The 24112-nt window shown below is 36.1% G+C and overlaps 1 protein-coding gene across 4 annotated transcripts in view; it reads right to left on the bottom strand.

The window, feature by feature from the left end:
• Positions 1 to 24112, bottom strand: part of LOC143154849 (uncharacterized) — a 575162-nt gene that overhangs the window by 368396 nt on the left and 182654 nt on the right. For all 4 annotated transcript variants that reach the window (XM_076326866.1, XM_076326865.1, XM_076326868.1 and 1 more), the window contains one exon: positions 13962 to 14049. The gene's annotated coding sequence lies outside the window, so the exon portion shown is untranslated. The remainder of the gene's footprint in view (positions 1 to 13961; positions 14050 to 24112) is intronic.

Raw genomic sequence — 24112 nt, forward strand, 5'->3', positions numbered from 1 at the left:
AGTTTCTGAAAATGCTGAAACAATGCAAGCCAACGAAAGGAAAAGGAAGTCTGTTGAAAAGGCTGAATAATTTACCGGTATGAACTGGATTCCGTCGTACAAGTTGGCAACTCCGCCCCGACGTTTACGGGGGCCAGCAGCGTTAAAAGCAATATTCCGTAAGTATAGACTAACTTTCTCTTTTGATACTCTCGGACCGTGCTCGTGGCCACCAACGTTCCAGCAAACGTTTCGCGAACTTTTCGCGAGGTAAACGAAGTTCAAGATGAAACCACTCGTAGAACACGCTCGGCTAATCCGAATAATCGGCCTCCTGACGTGCATGCACCTCGCCCGTTCGCTGGAATATCGATTAACCGCCGGCTGCTTGTCCGCCGTAGGAATTCTTTGATCGCGGAAACGACCAGGTTCCCAGGGACGCAGCAACCAGCAATCGGTTTATTTTCTGATTCCACGGGGTTGTCGAGAAAATCGCTTTAGTTGTCTGGGATCCCGACGCAGCCCTCCAGGATATTCTGGCTGCTGGTCGTTCCCCGTGAAAAAGATCTGTTTCGCCTTGTAACCGTACGCCCGTTTCCACGAAGAATTTCCTTTCACCGATCGATGAAATTGTGTGTTTGACGTGGAGTGTTTAATCTTTCTGGCCCGAGGAATTTAATGTCGCCGCAGACCGCTTTTTGTTAACATCGACCCTTGAGAAGGATTCGATTCGATCCTCTCCGGTGGAATTTCCCGTTTGTTTGCGCGGATACGATTACCGCTTTAAATATTGTTAAATATTCGCTTCCTTCGTCTCTCTGCCAGCACAGGACGATCGACTCGATCGCGTGATCGTGATACATCGTTGAATTTTATTTCCAGAAAGTGATACGAAATGTTCAGTTCCATTGAAAATGGGGGACGTCACTGTACCGGTAAGAATTTAGTTACCGACATCGCGTCGGTAACTAGGTTCGTTTAAAGACTAAAGATGCTCTTTTGTTTCCCGACGTGACCAGCGGCGAAGACAAAAGAAAAGCAGAGACGTGTAATAGGTTTCAACGAGACGAGTGTGATTTCTCGGAAGCTAGAACGACAGTGTAAAACAGTGTATAAGAAAAGATAATAAAGAAAAACACCTATAAATTATTTTTTTTTTCGTGCTCATTACGGACCACGGTGGTCAAAGCTTCGATACCACGTGGGGAAACTAACCTATTTTCCACCACGCGTTAGACTATATTGATACTACAACTACCGACAGATTTTGGTGTATTAAGGTATTCCTTATACGCGTCTCAGGAAAATCGATGATTCAGGCAAAAGAGGAACTTGTGAGATTGCTTATACGTATAGAATAAAATAAATCGTAACGTCTTTTGAAAATATGCTACGAAAATTAAAATAAATTTCTTTATAGAAATAGTTGAAACTAGTCAAAACGATTAGTTGGTGAATCTAGCGTTAATAACGAAGTAGCTCCTCCGTATTGCACCACAGGGGGGGTAAGAAAGAAATAATCGAGACTTTTAACGAAATGGATCTCTAATTTCGTTAAAAAGGCCTGGGTGGTTAAGTTTGGCGTATCAAATCTGTCCTCGAGAACTCCAACCGTCGTAACGTATGATGAAATCTACGAAGAAGACACGCCGTTAAGGTGAGCAGAAATTTGCGCTTGCTAATCGGAAGAACAGTTTGCGTCTGAAATCGACCCTAACTAGAAGCAGCGAACCGACGAGCCCCGGGAGTCGCATTAACACTCTTAACACGGGCTCTCTATCGCAGCTAATGGAGGTCCCCGGTTCCAAGCGCGTCGGTCCACGGGTATGGTACTTAACCCGTACCTATCTGCGATTACCATGAGAGAGAAGGTATGAACGAGCAACGGGGAAGGGGACTGAACGCGTAACCCAGGATAGTCAAACGTTTGCCGAAAGCCCAATCTGCTTCCGATTTCACTGAAATCGCCACTAAAGCTTTCTATTAATCTTCATGAATATGCCGCAATTTCGCAATTCCAATTGGAGTTGAAAAGAACCGAGTCTCGCCCGCCGTGGAAGCAAACATTGGCATCGCTGTCAGGGTGAGAGTCAATTTAGACGGATCTAACAAAGTGGGATAGTTCTTGTCAAGATCGTTACGTAGAAGTTAACGATGATCAAAGCAACTCAAATTGTTGCACGTATCATATGTTATACGGAACTAATAACGTATGTAGAAAGTATGTTGGAAAATACAATATTTTTACTTGTACGTAATTACTTTTGAAAAACCTTCAATTTTGTAAGAATTAATAATGGTTCGAATAAGATCGTAACACTTTCACGAAGATGTAAACAAAAGTATAAAAATTCTTTATTGTAATTGCGAATGGACGGATTGCTATCATTGGAGAAACAAAACAAGTAGTAGGGATGAGTTAGTATCGCATATCGAGATAGAAATTATTTCACGTATTCGAATAAAAATTGTTTAATGTATCCGTGTACAAATTGTTTTATAGGTCCAAGTAGAAGTTGTTTCGTATATCTGGTCATTGCTGTACGTTCCAAATTTGTTGGTCAAAAAAGAAGAGGAAATAGCAGAAATGAAATGGCGAACAATAAAGTCCTTGGTGAATGATATTGCTAAGAGCAACGAGAGAAGAAGACACGATAAGTCGAGCAAAGCTGTTGCGAAATCTGTGGCCCATCAATTTGTCCTTGCTTCCTGTAGCAGCGGATCTTTCTGACATAATTAAATATTACACGAATCCCTGTTAGTACTGTTCCGCTGTTCTCCCGGTTGAGAGATTAATATTTTATGAAAAAAAAACCCCGGCTAGGACGGCTAACGTCGCGAGAGAAACACTTCGCAAAAAGCAAAAATGGCAGAGAGACTCGCTGGTGCTGGAAATTTAACTCGATGCGCTTCTTTTTATTCAATAAAGATGAAGAAGTCCCGTTGGGTCTGCACGTGTGCGTCTGTCGGATGAAATACAGACGGAAGCGCCTAACCATTCCTGTCACGGTGAAAAGGAAAAAAATGTGTAATTCTTTAACACGTTGACTGCCAAACCGATTTCACGAAACGTTTCCCAAGTTTTTCCGTAATTTCTATTTTTAATCCAACGCGTTTCTTTCGAACGATTTTTTCGAAAGTTTTTACGAATGCTACACTTTCAAACATCCATACGATTTCTACGTAGCGTTATTCGTATTTGAATGGCTCGAAAGTGTTGCTACGATAATCGAAGTATCAGTGTCAAAGATACGATTTGTGATACAACAGTACGTTGTGAATAACTTGGGTGAAATTCAAGTAGGATAGAAAAGATTTGAACTAATTTTGATCAAAGATTTGAACTAGAAATGATCAACAAATGATGCTTCTGTATCCAAGTGTATCCACAAGTTAAGGAACTTTATTAAGAAGAACGATTGCTAATCCGTTTAAACGTAAATCTGGATCAGATTTGCATCATAAAATGGCGAGGAAGTTTTTTATCCATATAATGATTATAGAACTACGTCTAGAAAACAATAATATTTCTTAGAGGAGTACTTTACTACAACTTTTGTTGTCAAGAGGAAACATCGAAAACTGAATAACACGAACTTGGAGCAATGTTGATCGTGATTGGAGTTCTCATTTTAAACATTACTTTCCATATCGAAATCTTGTTTTTTTTTTTTTTTTTTTGTAAAAATGCACTGATCCGGTGAATCGTTGAATATTCAAGATAAATTTATGTTTGGGGCTCTTTCAATGCTCACGATATCAGCAGTTTGTAGTTTGTATTCCGGTATTTTAAATGCGACAGAAATTATGAAATTATATAAAAAAAAAATCTGTTAACTTTTATAAAAAAAAGTAATTTGGTCGTGAATGTACAAATTTGTTACTATACGAGGATAACCGTTTAAAATATTAAAGTACTCTGCAGCGATTGGAAACAGCACAATTGCGTTTCTTCGTTAAAATGGCTACCTCGATCGTCTAGATTCTTTTCAAAGAAGAGAATTTTTGAAAAAATCGCATTTTTACAATAAAACACTGAATGCACCAAATTGGCCAAATCTGATGGTATTTGTCGATTTCTTGTGTTAAAAATCCAGTAGAAAAAATGTCAAAACAGTGCCAAGCTATAGCTAGGTCACAGCAATGGTGGTGATTGAACGTGTTATTAGGTATACACGCGATAGTGACAAACTGTAATAAGTTGCTCGATAAGTTTTGTCGTTCGATAAGAAATGGAGCTATTAGGTTCGTCGTTTTATTTTTCTAAAGATACTGCTACTACTGTTTGATGAACATGTGTGAAGTATACTCATTCATATATTTACAGTTGTTCGTGTAGATCTGTCGACTCATTCGTATATTTATAGTTGTTCAACGTTGAAGTGTCGTAGTATTTGTTTACAATGGAAGAAACGACAAAACTTATTGAACAATCTAGTATATGCATGATTGACAGTCGTGTTAAAGTGAAAGCAAGGGAAACTAAACCTTCGATGGTTGAATGAGCTTGTTGAAGAAATTGCACATGAAATCATTTCGCATATTTCCCAACACTCAGATAGGAACTCGACTATCCTAATCCATTTATTATACTCCTCAGCGTTAAACAATTCTGTGATACTAATTGTTCTTTTAACTGTAGTCTTTAATAAATATAACATATACAAAAGTGTAGGATGACCAGTTTATAAGACTCCCAGTCAGAATGAGAGTACACGATACCTATACACTAAAAGCTTCTGCAAAGTTGTTGTTTATCAACTTTTTCAATCGTTCTGTAATTCCACAGAACGAACAGTAAAATTCATAGAGAATTCGCTACGAATTCGTTTTGGCCACGAGTAAAATTTTATTGCCAGACCGATTCGCTATCAAAACTTTTTGCGAATAAACAAGTAGGTGATTCGAATCCTCCCAACATGGTGTTACAATTTCTGAAACAGTTTAAGATAAACATTCGTATAGACAATTGTGAAAAGATTTCTACGAGTCTTACGATTTCGAATGAAACAACACTCCGTAGAGCCTACCAAGATTAATTCATCACAAGTGGATTTCCTTAACATCGCTGATCGATTCACTGTTTTATCGATGGATCATCGAAAAATCTCCAATCACCGCTGCAGACTCGATACATGCGGTAAAAGAGTAAATCTCCAGTAATAGGATTAGACTGTTTCAAACGGCAGATTTCAACTAGATATTGAATTGGCCGGCACGCTCAATATTTGACAACTTCGATTAAAGTTTCCACAATTTCACACCGTATCGATTCACCGGGACGATATTATCCACAGTCACCGGTGTTTGATGTAACCCGCGGAGACGCTGTTGGACAATCCCCGAAAGTTTGTCACGGATCATTGCATTAAAAATTTTTAGCAACGAATCCTCAACGTGATATCCGAAATCGACCCGACCGGTGTTCAATTGAAAGTTCACAGTCACGAATAGTGTTCAATTTTTTAGATTCAGTTTCTGCTCTAGGTTCTTCATAGACGTTGTAGCTACTGCACTTGTATCGAGGAGGTGTATGTATGTGTGTCTAGGAGCAATAGATCTGCCAGCCTTTCGTTCTCCGAGATTCGCTCTCTTACGTGATCTTTTCTTCGCCATAAATCTCGCGGTTCACTTTCAGCCTGGATTGCTTCGCCTGAACGGAGAACGTTTAATTAGCTTTCTATCCAATTACCAGCACCAGCAGCGTAGAAACACGAACCATCGAAGGAAACAACGAAATTAGCGTGTCACCGAAGTGCGCTTTCGGGGACCAAATTCGTGATCCGAAGAGTATAGCGTATTTTCAATGATGCACCGAGTATGCTCTCCGTTTCAAGTTTTCCTGCGTTGTTGCGTACAATCCGGGACATTGTAAGAGATGGAATTTGAAAATTTAAAGAAAACATTGGAATAGCCACGCGAGGGAAAATTTAATTCACGGAAGAGGCTTAATGGAATACTTTGAATTTATGGGGTACTGAATAAAATATGAACGAGAGGCGCACCAGAATATCATATATCGTGAATAATTCCGCAATTTCCTTAGGTGTGCGAAAAGTTCGTCTCGCTGTACGATTTACCCTGTCCATAGTCGAAGAAAATGGAAACGTTTTGTTACAATTTTCTATAGATTTCATAGGAAATGGTCACACGTGCGTTTAGATCGACAATAGAAACGATTCGACCCTTAACAGTAACAGGTATATTCTATTAAATCGACTACGTAACATGGGCTACCACCCGCCCTACTCAATCGAGTTCTTCACAAGTAAACTGCATATTGCTCCTCTGCTGTGCATTCACAAATTTCTGAAAGACCATGGCGTAAATCTCTGACTGCCAGTGAGGTCTGTCTGTCTGTTTGATACTGATCCAAAAAATTATGAATTTATTTATATAAAGTATACCATATTTATAAACCGCTACAAGTTATAAGCATCTAGTAATAAGTATTATATATCGCCAATAGTTATAAGTATGTAACTATAAGCACTAAGTACAATCACTAGTAATAAGCATTTATTTATGTATAACGATACATAACGATGTATGTTCGGGTAATCTTAACTTATATATTCCATTTCTTGCTTTGTACTGTTAGTATGCACATCAATGTGCATGCTGCTAATAACCCTGTACTGGGTTCATAGCGTAAATAAAAAAAAGAAACGATTCGACGTTTGGTTTGATCGTTTCCAAAATTTTCCTTTCGGTTCCATGAATAATTTACAAGCCCTTGTACAATTCAGGGTAATTTTCGAAATCACGTACAGAGGGAACGAGGAAAGCATTTCACGCAGCATTGATAAGTAACGTTGCGGATATCCGACCAGAGTACTGTCAGCGTATTCCAATTTCAAGACGGAGCAGTGTATATCATCCGCGGAGCGAGCACGTAAAACAAAATGAAAAATCGAATCTCGATTAAACCGTTCTCCATGGGCCGCGTCGTAAGGGTGGTACGCCCCTGCGCGCCGCTTCACTCATCGTTCACATTTCCTCCCCGAATCCTTCTTATTCGCGGCATTATCATAATGCCATCGGCCGCTACGTGACAGGAAAGACGTATTATCGTGGCTCGCTCCAGTTTTCCGATCCTCCTCGCGAGCTTATCGTGCTTGCTTTAAAACGAATGCGAATTAGCGTTCTCCTTGTCTCCGTTGCGTTCTATTCGACTCGGTCGGGAGAGAGACAACACGGAGTATGCTATACTTGCGAGAAACGAGAAGAAAAAAAAAAAATGAGAAATACACTTTATCGAGGATCGATACGACTAAAGTATTCGCGACGAAGGATAGATGTTGACATCGTCTCTGTCGATTGAACAATGTTGAGAATATCCATATAAATGGAATTAAGGCCTTGGATCAGAGACTGACGCCATCTTTGATACAGTGGCTGCCACGTGACTCTGGCAGCTGATTCAAATCTGTACCTATCAGTATGTTAATAATAATACATTTCTTTGCTATACTGCGGTCTAGTTGTCGATATCGCTAGTGGCAATATTTTTAATGAAAATTGTAACAGTTGACGGTTTACTTAAGAGCGTTACTTACTTTCAAAAATACATTTTCTATGTTTTTAGAAGAAGAATAAATAACAGTTACAACATAGAAAATGTATTTTTAAAAAGTGTCAAGAGGTACCATTTTTATTACCAACATTTATCGTCATAGTTACTAAAAATCTTATTCTAACTGTGTACAAGCGGTTTTATAGTTTTATGTTATTTGTTTTGTAGTATTTATTCACAAGGACACGTGTTATAACACACGTTTAATCGTGATTTGAAAACGCGCCTTGTAATTTGTTTTCCTTCTTTAAAGAACTTGTTCCACTTTAAAAAAAAATCTACATTCTGCAATTGAACAATGTAATCAATTCTTTTCGATTCGTTGCAATTTAGTTTACACATATTCGAAATATTCTTCCAGATCTATCTGCACGTCTTTGTTAACTCTCTGGGTATATACTTATTTGAAAAAAATGTTACATATGAAACAGATTGAATTTGTTAATTTGTTGGTGCTTGAAATGATATAAAACATCAATGATACATATGTTTAGCACGATGACTTCGGATAATTAAAATTACAGAGAAAAAAGAACACAAAATGCAAACTAATAAATTCAAGATGAAAGTCATTCAAACTTTCGTTATCACTTTCATAAAATACATTCCTTATTTCTGACATTATGGGCCAGTGCATCGAAAACAAAGTTCACCGAAATATTGTAATTGTTTCTTCTGTTGACATCGACTATTCTAAAATGAACAAGAATGTTACGTATTAAATATCGTCTAAATTCGATCGACGAGTTAGAATTGCATCTTGCACTTGGCAAAACAAGTTTCGTGCTAAGTCTCAGTGGACAAACGTACCTAAAAAATTAAGAACTACCGATACAAAGATTTGTATTCCTTTCGCACATCTATCAGGAAACAATTTCACCCAAATCTCGTGTAACTTCTAAGACTTAACAGCTTTCGAGCTTTCGAACTCCAAAATGATCGAAAGTAGGTCATCGCAAAGCCCAACTTCCACCAAAACCAAACACCTTAATGAACTCAAAATTACCTATCACACACAACTGAAACATTCTTCCTAGTATACACACATTCTTTAAGTCATCGAAGGTAAGTATATCGAAGGTTTCTACAGCTTTCGTATATCTGTTAGAAAATAGTATCGTCCGAATCTCGCGTAATATCCAAGACGTAACAGTTTTCCAGATTCGACTCGATTGGATTTGAACTCCAAAAATAGCTAGTGGACCATCGGAAAGTCTAACATCGTTAACCAACTAAAGACCACCGCATCGATAAACCCAGCTTGACCTGATACGGTGCAACGAGACCATCCGACCAGCATCCATTCACCCATGTTGAGTACATGTCGACAGAAATAACTTTTCCTATCGCGCCATATACATTACACACGTTACATTAACCTAGCGAGGAGACTGGCTGGTGGATTTACATCGGTATTTGCAAGAATTTTCAAAGGGTTTCCTCTCGGTAATGTCTAAACGTGTTGAATTCCTGTCGGCAGCTCCCACAGGAACGAGAACGGAAGCGGATAGTTGGCAGAATGCCAGACGACACCCCTAACTTCTTTCTCGCTCAGTCATTCCCGCACATGAGCGTCGAGCAGACTCGCGCATCAACACGAGGGCAGGACCTCGTGGTAACAGTGTTTCTCCCTATCCAGCAGAGCCAAGTAATAATCCTAACTCGCGGGTTAGCCGGGCTTAATTAGAACAGAGGTCGGTGGGTTGCTGGTTATAGTCGCATCTCCACTATTCGATACTGGCCACCTCGCTTCATTTTGCACCCTTCCAACCTGGATCCACGACGAACCAGTCAGGTTGATAACGAACGACCAGCCGAGCGTGCAAACTAGGATCCGGACTGCGGCATTATTACGGGAGTTATTGTTGCCGAGCGTTGATGACGAACATCGTTAAGTATGCCGGTATCGTGGAAAATGTTTGGAACTTGCATAGTACGATTCGAGATGTTACCTAACGAACTAAATTATTTTAACCTCGATGAGGCTACTTTAGTCGATCACAATTCTACCTTTGACAACTTTTACGAACAACTCTTCTCGTTGAGGGTGGATATCGCTACGAGAGGTCCAAAAATGGATAAAGTTTGCGAATTTTTTTTCTGAGTAGTTATTCAATTACAGATACAGTCTTTTTCGGAGAATATAAATATAACCTTCAGCTTTGTTTTAGAATTTTGCGAAAGTGAAAATCGTACGAAATGACAAAGTTATTCGTTATTCCCTGAACACCTTCTGGTGAAACATTGTTTGTTAGATCCATCGCGTCCTCGCATTGTATTGTTCCTCTGTGATTGAAGGTATTATAGTAGAACCGACTGGATGCTCTCGTATTTTACAAATAAAAAAGAGTAATATCAAAAAAACTGTATGGTAAAAATTTCTGAACCCGAAAAATGAAATTTTAACGTTATTCGTTTTTTTAATGTAATTTGAAAGTATTGGTTCAATGGAACATAATAATCAAGGTGATCAGGTTAAATACTTTGTTCAAGTTATGAGTTATAGTTCAAGCGTAAACAACAGCGAATGAATAAATTATAACGCTCGTTATAGCTAGGAAATATACGAAGTCACTAATACGTATATACAGTGCAGAAATAACTTGTTGGCTAGGCAACGTGATTGGTTGACACATAAGGGGGACACCTTTACTCCCACGTATTATCGTTATTGGTTGAATCAATTACACCTATCGCGTAACAAAGAACATATTGAGATAGAGTGAGATACATCGTTCGATGCTCACTCAATAACTTGAAGAAATTAACCGAACCTTACAAAGTGTAACAATCTTAAAGACATAATTTATTTCTTCTACAATTTCTTTAGTTTACAAAGAGTTTGTTTATCGTCATCGCTTACTTCTTACAATATAGATAGTCGCTCTTTTGATAATCAATATAGAATCCATAGAAAGAAATGTAATTCGAACAGTCGTAATTGTATTAATTACTAAGATACTGAAAAATAATAAAAATATATTTCCGAAAAAAAGAGTAGTATTGAGAAGATTTTACATAAAAAAAAAATTCGCATTTTTTAAAGAAAATAAAGACAGAAACTTTTAGTTTTTTATTTTATGGATGTCCTATTACTGTGCAGTGGAAATTTAAAAAATTTTTAAGTAAAATTACTTAGTGGTAATTAGGCGGAATTGATGACTCCTTATTCTTGTACCGAAACAAAACATATTTTGTTTTCTTTGTGGTTCTTATTATCCCAATTACGAAATTGTGAAATATTTCCAAGAAAAGTTTACAATACACGTGATGTTTTATTTCTACGTAACAATTAATGTCACATTAATTTTATAAATTTTTAATAACGATGTTTTCATCGAATACCGATAGACTCCGTGCCCGTATCAGTATCAAACTTTCAGTGATCGTAATTAAGGATTAACGACAGAAATTTGTTTTTCACGCGTTAATAGATGTCTACAAGAGTGTCGAATAAAAATGCAAAACTCGCAATTAGTTTAACTACAACCAAGAATCTTTCTCACTATGTTTAGTCTATAATGGATCAGGAGTCTAACTCGATATTATAAAACAAAAGAGTAAATGGCGGACAGACTTCTTCATAAATATAATCAATCGGTTGAAATCTCGTTCGCTGAACGAATCCTCGAAAGAAAATAACTACAAGAAACAGTTTCTCCGATGGGATTCACCAAACCGACATGTTCAAACGAGTGTCAAGAATGCTCGTTGATTCAGTCAGTGACAAACACGAGCGGTGCGAATGCTTACTAATTCGACATTATCCCGGAGCATCGATATCGAGTTTCGATATTTCGAAGGGTCGCAGACACGTCGACGGAGCGAGGACAAAAGTGAAACACGCGACTAACGACGAAGACGGAGAGGATGAAATAAACCGCCCGGACCGAGGCAAAAAGGAAGAGACACAGAGGACTGAAAAGAACCCGAGGGAATGTAACGAAAGGGAAGCAGACAACATCCACCGTGAGGGCAAGGGATGAAAAAGACGCCAGCAGGGTGCAAAAGAAACCTCAGAGAAGCCTGCTTCTCTCCATTCAGCAAATGCAAAAGAAAGCAGATCCTTCCTGCTGCCAAGCTACCACCGGAACGATTCTCTTACAATTGGCTGACAATGGCTCGAGACACGAATGTAGCAGGGCCAAGCTCGATTGGCAAATCAATCGGCCTTTTTGCGATCTCGTCGAAACGCACAACCATTGGACAGTATCCGATAACACAGCCCAACACGTTCTCGAGATTGCTGTGTCGTCGCGACAGGGCAAAATTGACCACGACCAGACACAAAGGAGAAACCTTTATATGTATATCCTGTACGATGCCAACGACGAAACTGACAAGGGGAGACAGCCGACATAAAGCACGTTCTTTCGCCGCAAGGACACTGTCCTCTGGTAATAACTCCACGCTCACAAATTTCAAATCCCCGGTACGTCTGTTCCTTCCAAGTGTTTTTATTGGACCTGGCCAGCCGTAACGGGAATGAATTTCGAAGTAATCTGGTGATCGTTTCGTGGTACAAGCTTGAAGGATTTAGCGACCAGAAGGGAAGTCGGCTGAACATTCTGACTTGGTTGAAACTTTTCTAGTGTGTAGAAACTGTACGGCTAAATAACGAAATAGAATAGTGCTGTATGAAAAGATTTTGCTCAAATACACTGTTTACGTTTCTTAATTTTAAGTGAAACATTCATTCGCTGATACAAGGTATCCCAATCATCACCGGTCGATTTGAATTTCGCGCTATTTTTTAAACGTCAAATCGATTAACCCAAAACTCGACATACGTCATCTAGACAGATGGGACATTAATCGTGGAGAAGTACACGGTGAAAGAACGCGTGCAAATTATTCAGGCATGTTACGAAAAATCGCGATCTTTAACGCTAACGATTCGGAAACTTCGGGAACACTCTTTATTCTTACATTTGATACTGTATTTTCATGAGAATATTATCAGTGTATATTATATTTAACAAAATTTAAATATTATCAATGTATAAATATGAGAATGAATAGTTCGAACGCAGTCGTGTTTGGTTTGATTTTAATTTGAGAAATTTCGTGGACTCACTGATAACACTTTTATAGAGATACAATGGGAAATATGAAAGTTATGAGTTTGCATTAGAGGTTTTCACATCGTCTTGAAGCTCTGAGAGGCGCATAGTAATGGACTCATTCTGGTGTACATATCTCGTTCACTTTTCTCGCAGAACGGTTAACACACGGCTGAATTTTAGCTCGAGATAAAAAAAAGTCGATTCCTGGAATGAATTTACAACCAATAGTGTCTACAATTCGATTAATAAAATTCCGTTAATTTGGTTTCTGCCACTATTCTGTCTTATTTTGGTTTATATCGTGTTTATAAACGTATACTAATTTTTATAATATTTAAAATTCTTCAGTCTGTGGAAATATCATACATTTTGAAGAATTCATTTACCTTTGTTTTCAACTATTTGCTTTCTTATTCTTTCATATTTAAATTTGTTTATGTTTCCCTTTGATCGGATGATTCTTCCACTTCTTTGAGTCTGTATTAATTTAAATATTATATAGGATGTTGCACGAAAGTAGGTCGAGTTGCACCGTTAAAACAGTAGAAGATAGAAACAAATTTTAATAGGAAAATTAATTGGTTTCGAGTCAAACTCTACATCACGTAAGTATTTGAAAAATGTAAAAGACACCTTTATTTTTTTTTAATTACTTGGTTAAACAATTATTATCATCCTTGTGTCTGCAATTGAATATTTTATGGATTTCTAGTTTATTACATTTTTCTTTTATATTTTTAACGTTCACTTTAGTTTATTATTTATTAACATATTTGAGTATATTCTTTACGCACGTTCATTTTTGTGTGCCTGATTTAACATAGTATTTGCTTTTAAGACGTATGTAATCCTAAAACGACACGAATCTATACGTTCGAAACGTTGAATTCTATTACGGAAATAAAAATTATTATCTTTATTAGCTAAAAATGAAATGTTCCTTTTCATCTATTGATAACTAAAAACAAAATATTACACTTAGTGCATTCGTATGTGCACTAGGCTATTCGGTACGTAACTCGTACATTTTGCTTTCGAAATTTTAAGTTAAAATTAAGTCGTTTGAGAAATTAAATTTATTTATGACTCCTATTCGAATTCTCTGTTTATTTTTCTACAACTATCCGGCAAACTGGTCCAGCCAGAATTCATAGAACAAATTGGGAATTTATTTCTCGAAAACGAAAGACCATTTTATCATTTTTCATCGCAACAAAATAAAATATAGTTTCATGAAATCATAAAATATTCTAGAAGAAGTTGGTTTACAACCTAATCCTAGCAGGTTTATAACATATTTTCTTCGATATATCTTAAAGTTACTTATAGATTTAGAATACCTGTTTCGTGGTGTTCGCCCAGTGTTGCATTCAACGCTTGTGGTATGCAGCTGCAGTGCACAAAGAAGAATCATTCTATCTTCTATTTCTGAAAAACAAAAAATTATAAATATTACTTCAACCGAGTACACCGTTATTGAAAATTGTCAGTCTCTGTAGAATTGTTATTGCGTGTATGGTTATTAATCGTTTCAAAAATGTATATTGCATGCACTCCGTTCAATTTCACTGGGAATGATTTTTCCTCTGAATTGGAAAGACTCCAAGAGTAAAATGGAAACGTGTGTAAAACATAAAAGGTTCGATCGGTGCGTATTCAAATTTAAAAGTATTAAAATGTTATCAATTTTTAAACCGAGTGGAATTATTATTTAACTATTGAAATTTTAATTATTTTTTCAATAATTTCAAGTATTCAATATACTAAAACAATTGCGAATCATTTCCATGTATTCGTATATTGTTGACAAAATAGAAATGATGGTAGTCGAAATAGTTACAAGCTTAAATAGTCAAATGCCATAAAATAGAGATACTTTAAACGAAACTTATTAATTATTTAATAAGTTATTGATAAAACGTTTTGTAAAAACGTTTTGATACAAAAATTTCCATAGACGTACTGCTTGATTTATTGTTTCGTTTAATGGACAATATCTCAGACATTTAACAAGGATTGATTATTTTTGTTGAGAAAGACTTACAAGGAAGTCTTCAGACGTCAAAAGACTTACACTGTTAATTTTCACTCAGTTGTGTAATCTTAACAACTCGTAGTCTTAATTTTATTAAAAAATACCCATAGTGAAATATGTACCATCCATGATGTTCCATAGTCAAAAATGCAACGTTTCAAAAATTATTCTTAACTACGAGTAGACAACGAAACATTTTATTTTTAAAGATCTTCATATACCAAGGAATGTTCTACAGGTAGTGTTCTAATAATATTTCTTTTTAAAACCTGACAGAAAACATCGAGAAAATTGTAACATCAATTTTGTCATGTACACGATGCATTTAATTAATTTCCTTCTCCGAGAGAGTACATTTTAATATCCACTTTTAATAACCTTTCTTTTCAAAAACATATAAAAACATATTCAACATAGATTGACCTATGGAATTTATTCTACTTATAGTAATATTTTATTATAAGACACCTATAATAAAGTGTCATTAAATACATTATTCATAATCGAGGGTTTAACATTTCAAGAACTTGCAATATCCATCTCTGAAAGTATCAATTATGTATATTTAGTATTTTAAGCACCTGAACAGGCATCTATAATCTACCATCCTGCAAAACATGTTAAAATCAAATGAAGACAGTGTGCGTTCTTCCTTCAGTTCGCAACGAAAACGATTTTAAAAACTACCATAGGCACTTAGACTACTCGATTCGTTCTTTTCTTCAATAAATAATGCTCAAAAAACAATATTTAACAATCTTTCTCGTCAGTGACTCGCAAAAACAGCCTCAACTTACACCGATCTATGAAATCTTACTTAAACGTACTTTCAATTTTATGTGAGATTGCTATAGTGAGATGCCATTTATAATTGAGACCTATTAAATTGTTCGATAAGTTTTGTCGTTTTTTCCACTGTAAAGAAATACTAGGACACTTCAACTTTGAACAAACATACACATGTAAATATACGAATGAGTCGACAGATCTACATGAAACTTCACACATGTTCGTCAAACAGTAGTACCATCTTTAGACAAATAAAACGATGCACTCAATAGCTCAATTTCTTATCGAACGACAAAACTTATCGACCAACCTATTAAACGTTTCGATAATCTCACATCTACTTTGCAACGAAAGCAATATGGTAGCTGATGTTCCGAAACGACTCGCAGTGTACAGTTGAAAGCAAAAGATAGAATTGGAAGTAAAAGACACTAAGTAAGCCCAGCCATTTTTAAACGGGTTAAGCGGACGCTACTTCACGAGGTCGGCTGATCCGCTTTGTAACTTTACGACTTCTCTGATCGTGGGTGACTGGTCTCACCCGAGGATATCGAAGCAATAAAACCGACTGACGTATTCAAGACTCGATTTTCCATCAATTACTGAATCACGATACGTACATCTGCAGCAAGATTTCAGGAAATCGATGTAAACTCAACCAATCGCGATTCCGGAACAATTACGATGCTCAAGTTTGTCGAATTCCGGTAAGTACGCGATTAAAGTATCCCCTTAAAACCGGAGGTAAGGTTCTGCGAAACTCGAAGCAGACATTCAAGGAACTCACGTTATGGAAACAATCCGTTTGAACCTGACGATCGATAACAGACAACGTTGATAGAAGAACAATTTTCCTATTTTTGTATACAATCTTTTTACGCATTCCTCCTATATTTCCCGAAGTTTTGGAACGCCATCGAAGGAAGAAATTAATCTATCGAGTTTCAATACAGAGTGAGTTACGAAAGTATTTGAACCCTCACAGTGGAGAACTTTAATAAACGCGATAGGTGCACGAAAGGTATATTAACCCTTTGGACTCGAAGAGTTTTTGCTACCTGAAACTGGCGCCTCGATGGAATCTTTCAAATCGCAAAATTAATACGATACGGAACATTTTTATTTCAATACTTGACATACATATGTTTACATCTTTAAAGAGTGTAATACCCAATTTCCAATTTGAATTTCAAGTCACAAAAGTTTCACGGATTGGAAGAAGTACACTGAACTGAGTGGTGACCGAGAGTCACTTCTTGAATTCAAAGGGTTAATATGTCTGAAAAAACGCACTTTCCGTTGTTAAATATTATAGTATAGCAAAAAAGTGATTAACGACTGGCATGTGTCGATTAGTATCGTATAACGAATCACATACTTTACGAAAACTGGCACAAACTGTGAAACGATAAAAAGATTGTCAAGATTACTCGAACCGTTTGAGTTTTACTCGAAAAATTTTACTCGAAAAGTAAATCGACTGGTGACGATCGGAACACCCTTTATTTCACGGTAAAAAATGTGGAACGTATCAAAATGGAAACGAACGAACTCGTCTGGGATGGAAAATATGCAACTTCGGTGGAGGCGCGTAACTGCACGAACTCTACGCTGCAAATCCTGATAATTCCTGCGTACCTGTACTCCTTCGCGCGCCGCGTGTTTATGCGGATGTTTTCGAGAGCACTTCCCGACCAACTTCCACGGTTCCTGCGGTTGGAGTTATATTTTTAATTGCGCGACAGGCCAGCGCATAAAAGCATTACGCTCTCCTACCAATGTTTTCGCGACTTAGGGATTCCGTTTTCAACGCGTGAAACGCCCACATCCCACCATTTTACGAAAACGAGATGCAACTTTGAGTTAACAGCGTACAGCTTCAAATGTTTACACATTTTCTGAGGATCCTTTGACGTAGCAGACGTTGTTCGAGCTGCGTTGAAAGGCCAACGTTTTGCTCGACTTAAGTACAGTACGAAGTTTATGAATGTGTCGTCTTTCGTTCGAAATTTTTCACACCAAGCGACGACTTCTTGATTCTGAAAATAATTTTTTTCACACTATCTATGGTTCTAGATTCTGAATAGAGGGATAGAAACTAACACGGGACCTTACGATTGGAACGAACGCTTTTCCAACGAGACCAAGTGCAAACTCTAGGACACGGTATCAGAGATGCGCAAAGTTTTTAGTTGGATAGAATTTTCGAATGAAAGGTGAACTAATTTTTACTCGTTACTCGTTGAATAGAAATCGGAATTTTAATTATTCGAATTTGAACGAAATACATCACAACGAAGAGATAAAAATTAATTATACGATCGAATAAACGTGAATTAATCGCGGTACTTTAGTTTTACTCATCTTTTTTTTAAATAAAATTTCGCTAAGCTGGACAATGCCTATGCATAAATTCTCGAATAATAAGATTATATCTATTATAGCTGTTACGGTTGCATTCGATGGTTTTTCACATATTTATTCTCTTTTTGTAATTTTCTATAATTTTGTCACATATTTACAATTAATTCTACAATTTTACAAAAAGAAAGGACACGTTGGAAATTGAGTCTCATTTAGAACACTTAAATATATACGAGAGATTTTAATTTGTTAAAACGTGTAGTTCAAAACGTTAATAATCATGCTTTTCCTACTGAATTTTTGACGAGTTCATCGTTATGTAGAAAATAAAGATTATTTCCAACTGAAGTGTACTTTTCAGACAAAGATAGACAATTTCCAGTAGTAAAATTCATTTCTCGAACTCTGAGGCTTTTCGATAAAAACTTTCGTTTGTATTGCACTTCTCGAAAGTATCTTGTTTTCTCAGTTAAATGTCCTGTGGTCTGTGTTGAAATTTACAAAACCGCGGATTTGACAACCAAAATGGTCGAGTGGTTGGTAAACTTGTTTTTACCTGCACGCAGGTAGACAAACAGCGACTACAGGGAATCCTACTAATACGAGTATTTGCCCTTTCTTCTGTATTTGGAAGCTGAGGTAGTCACAAAGGAATATTTTCTGTTGTATTTAAAATATTTACAAACACTTGCATACTGTGATGTGACCTAACCGCATGAATTTTCTGAACGAATTCTCCTGAGGTTGTAAAACCCATAATTACCCATTAATTTATTCTTGAGTAACTATTTTAAAATACTGGTAGAGTTCGACGAAGGAAAGCTACATTATATACTTATGAAGATCTAAGTGGAAAAAAATTATTCACAAGATGTATCGATGGATTTACACAGGACTCAAACAAGAGTTTTAATAATACAATGTGAATAATGGTCCTGCAAAAAAACTCTAATGATACAGAAAATGTGGAAATAGATACGTATTTCTCAACTTCTACGTTCAATGATTGTTACAAAACGATAATAACATTTCACGAAAGATAAGAGGTAAAAGTTGAAATGCACACTGGCGAAGAACAGTCGCATGCACGATACTGACATCACCTTCAAAAATAGGTCAGAGAAGAGTCGAATTCGAAAAATAATCGCGCAACAGAGAGAAGATAACGTAAATATAACTGTAAAAATTCATACTCGCGATGCTTCTGGTAGTATTTTGAAATCTTGTTAAGAATTTAAATACTTTTAAATACTTTTCGTATTCTCTTTTTGTTATGCAATAATAACTCAAGAGTAAATGATATCATATGGTAGGTAATTGTATTCTATTTAAAAAAATTAATTTCACTTTGATATCTCTCCTACTACTACAAGAAAATTATTTGTATCACCTAAAGTCCTCCTTTGTACCAAACAAGATTTGTAAAAACATTTTTGATTGTTTCAATCCCTCATCAAATATTTCACCTTTTCTAGTTAAACGGATCATTCTATATAACTTGAAGTATAAGAAATTCGCCTCTCAAGGTTACCGAGTGTTAACTATCCACATCATATCGTTTGGACGATCACCTTACTATTTCTTATCTCTTTGTACAAATACACACTCTCTATGTCTCAGACAGAGCTCTCATAATGTGTAGTTGTAGTTCTGTTTGAGACGATTCAGAGGCAAGAAAGTGACTTTAAACGTTTAATTGAATTTGATGCGACTGTACACCAACTGAGTATTTGGATAGACCATACAATTACGAATTGAGGGCAAGAGGTTTCTCGAAGATTAGGTACTCATCTACAGGCACGTCAGTAAAGTAGATTAATTGTGAACGTAAATAAACACTGATTATCAACAATGCATAGAGCATGCTCATTCTACACTAGAGGAGTGACGTGTACCTTGATGTATTTCAACTTCCATACAGTAATTCTCGCTTTCAAGGAGCCAAAAATAATTAATTGATTTCAATGATGACTATAAGCAGGGTAATATCCTGTAAGTAATTCCTTCAATTTTTCTACGATGCAATAATGCTTTCATTTTCCTTGTTTAAATTGGTACATTGATAAATTAATAAATTATGATTATCATTTTATTTCTTTATATAAATATCCTTGTTTCTGATGAATAAAAATAGAAGATATAATTATCATTTGTTCTTAATTTTCAACCTAATGTTTCAATTAAATGCCCATATAGAGATTTTAAAAAAGGGTCCATTTATAAAGTATATATGGATACAATTTTTGCTTAAACGTCGATAAACAGTTTTTAAATAATAAGATGAATTTTTTACATAATTCTTAATAAAGTAATTACAAAACTTGTTCTATTTGAGATGATTAAATTATGTCGGTTACTATTAAAACACTTTTTAGGAACAAGATGGAAGGTGTTTAATAACGAAAATTTAGTTATTTGTAATTATAAGGGAAATTGGAAAAAGGGATCAAATAGGGACAAATAGAATCGTATAGCTAATTTTTATGATTTTCGAATAAGGATGTCTGTATAAAAAAATTAATAATCATCGTAATTAAAATATTTCCACTTTTCGAATTATTAGAGCGATAGTTTAAGCACGAGAGATAAAAACAACATCTAATATTTGTATTAGCCATATTAAATATCATATAATTCACAAGGAGTGAAAAAATAAGAGTTTAAAGTTACCATGGCGTTACTTACCAAAGTTAACCTTGTTGAATCGTTTGAAAATGTGTAACATAATATAAGATTTGTATTTAAAACCCTTACTGCGTATCATTCTTGCCTACAATGTAAACTGAGAATTTTTATTTAAAAATAAAGTCAAATATTAACGTAAAACACATAGAGTTCTAAAGAACAAGTAAAATGTTTCTGTCTTTTTTCTTTAGATTTGGCAGAAATTTGTATTAAGATCTCTGATGGAATAATTCGAGCAAGGAAGTGGGACTGAGATTATCTCCTTGGCATTTAGCCTAACAATCGGGTATTATCTGATACAGATTAAAAGAAGTAAGACTCATGGTGACCCAGCATTTTTACCCCCGAGGATCTTAAATGCCAAAATTATCGGTCTATACATCGAGAAAAATCACCGAAATTACTTGCTAGATTATTTACTTCCCGAAGTTGTTACTAACATTTTTTCCAGCGTACTATAAATGAATTCTGGCTCTCTGTGCGCCGATTGCTCACATCACGTAAACATAATCATCATGAAAGAGAGAGGTGGTGATTTCGTTACTTGAATCCGGTGTAAAAGTAATATCTTGAAAACGGGGTTTACTCTGACCTGTTACACCATGACACAGTGATCTACAAACAGTTAATAGTTTGCAAGAAGTCCCGAGTCCTTGCTCGCGTTAAAATTCCTCCTAATTTCTCACGGTCCGGAAAAGATGGTTTCCATGGTTGGCCTAGCGAGTCGCGGTCCGCTGCGCGTTAATCTGAAGCGGGTAGGCGTTCAGAGGTACACAACGAGGACGAAAAGGAAGAAAGGATGGCAGAAATGGCCGAGGGAGATGAGCCAGGCCACTGCAGTCGGTCCAGGTACTAATTGCTTTAATGAGCAACGGGTGCGGCTCGTTCTATAAAATTTCTCTGTGGCGGCCGTTTGCCAAGGTGCGATGGAGAGGCTAGGTAGAGAAACATAACTTCACGATGAGGGAAAAGTGGAGAAGAACGTGGAAGGGAACTTAGGTGGTTCTTAAGACTGCGAGAATGGAACGGAGAAATAAAGAGGGCACGAAGCAAAGAAGGCCGGGACGAAGAGGCAAGATCATGAAAAGGAAAGGAAACATGAATGTTGAAGGTAGGCGGTTGGAAACAGGGAGAAAGGCGGAAAAATGATTGAAGAAGGAAATATGCAGTTTGCGTAGGAGGAGGTAGAAAAAAGATGGCATGGAAACACAGAAACCTAAACACCAGACGGACGAAAAAACGACGCATCAAAAATACAGAAATGGCGGGGTAGGGGGGAGGAGTAGGGGAAAGGGGCAGCGAAGAATAACGAAAAGAAACAAAGAGCACATGGAAAGAGGGGAGTAAAAAATTCACGCTGCAACTATGAAACGCGAGCAGCAAAAACGAGCCAGAGCGTTGAAGAAGAAGGGAAGAAAAATATAAGAAGAAAATGGCAAAAAGATGAAGAGAAAGAGGGGAAGAAAGAACGAGGGTGGAAAAGTAAGCACTTTCGCGCTTGCACAAGAGAGCAGCGAACGAGTCGGTCTGAAAAAGAAGCTGAACAGCGAAGGAGAGTAAAGAAGAGCTGGAACTCGAGTCCACGTGAGATACACACACATACTCTGTAATGGAAGAGTATACCCATTACGTCACTCTCTTCGTTCTAGTACTAATAATGATGTACTCTATGTGCAGATGGTCACATTTTGGACTTCAAACCGGGGATCTAAATCATCGCTGAATCATAGAACATAGTTTCTGATAGACAGTTGCAGGGTACGCAAAGTGTTAATTTAAATGAGGGGAATACGTGTTTGTAAAGACCATGATAACCAATCATGAGTACGTATCAGTTTCCAAGCTGAATATTGAGGCATCAAAGAGGTATTGAAATAAATTAACAGTGGCATTAATAAGATGTTAAGTTTCAAATTAATCGGTTTGACGTTTTAAAAATGGCGCGAAATTCAAATCGACCGGTGATGATTGGGATACCCTTGTACAATATCAATATAATTCAGACACCACGTATCATTGAGATGTCAATAGGATAACGATGTAGCTAGTCTACTATCAGAGTCTTCGATTGTTCGAATAAATTTTTACGATAAGATCAATTTATGATAAAATTTAGCACGTTAAAGGTTGTAAAATAAACTTAGGTTAAAGATCAATCACTTAAGTTAGTAGGATATTTCTACCAAGTTAAATTTTCCTCATTATTACCCTAATTCGGTTATGAATACTCTTTTAGTGATCTATATCTCTGTGAGAATAGAATATTTGGCAGGTCGATAGTGATACACTTGCCATCGATAGGTATAACTTTGTTAAAAATTGTCTGTATATCGACAGTTTGACAATCATTATTTTCTACGAGGTCATAACCTTTACCGATTTGAAGATAAAAAATTTGTACAACTAATGTTAATATTCTTAATTGTAATAATTTTTATTAAGCAATCACGTAAGAAATGATTTGAAGGATATTTGAGTCAATCGCCGAAGAATATTTGGATTAGTGTGGGCGTACATCATTTTTAAAGTTATTTCACAAATATTTATTCCAGGCATACAAAAAATCAACTCTTTTCAGAGCTACCAATTATTTACAAACGTACAACACACAAGTTATTTTATGACATTATAACTTTAATTTCAAAATATTTAATTTGGAAAACCTAATGTCACACCGAATAAAGTTAGAACTTTTTTGAATCAACACATTTGTAAAAGTAAAACAAATATAGAAATATTTAACAATAGGTTAGTTTTGGCAGCCAATAACTATTTAACAATACGTGTCCATAATATAGATAGCTACTATATGATATATTTTTACAATTGTTCGCGTACACTCCAAAAATTCACTTTCCACATTGAAATTAATTTTATTGTACGAACGCTAACTTTCAATGAAAGGATCAAATCGAAATTTTTAAATATACGTATTTTCCATATTTGTCCATAGTTTATATTGGCAAATTTATAAAATTGCGAAACAATGAATTGCACAAAAAAAAAAAATAAAAAATGAACGTTTTCAATACATTGTTCGAACAAATTGATATTTTGCAAAACGGTTCGGGAACTTAAATGCATTGTTCAAAAGTATGCAATTTTTATTTAAACAACTTTTTTCTAGATTTCATTATTTTTGAAATATCGAGGAAAATGTTTTTTAGCCTTCAATTTTGAGGGCTGATTTCACCCTCTATATATAGATAATAGCGGATAAAAAAATACGTGTTTAAAAATCTCTTTGAAAAATCTTAATACTATATACAGGGGCTGCAATTGCTCGTTCTATTAAAGCAATTGAGTACACTGAAATTAGATCTTTTGAGCATAACAAGATTCCAGAAATAAAATTTGTGTCCTCTGAAATATTCGTTCAAGAAATGGAAAGAGGAAAGAAATTAACATTTTACTGTCAGCAAAGTTACATTATCCCACGAAGAATCTTATTATACGTTTCAAAGTATTTTTCTTAGATTCTGATTAGGTTGTCTGCGCAATATTGTCTTGCAATGGAAATGAAAAACTAACATTTTCAAGAATTCTCACCATCCGGGTAACGTCACATATGGGAGAAAAATGATCAGTGTGAAAAACAATCAATATGAAAAATAATCA

This window comes from Ptiloglossa arizonensis, chromosome 2 (genome assembly GCF_051014685.1).
Source record: "Ptiloglossa arizonensis isolate GNS036 chromosome 2, iyPtiAriz1_principal, whole genome shotgun sequence".
NCBI lineage: Eukaryota > Metazoa > Arthropoda > Insecta > Hymenoptera > Colletidae > Ptiloglossa > Ptiloglossa arizonensis.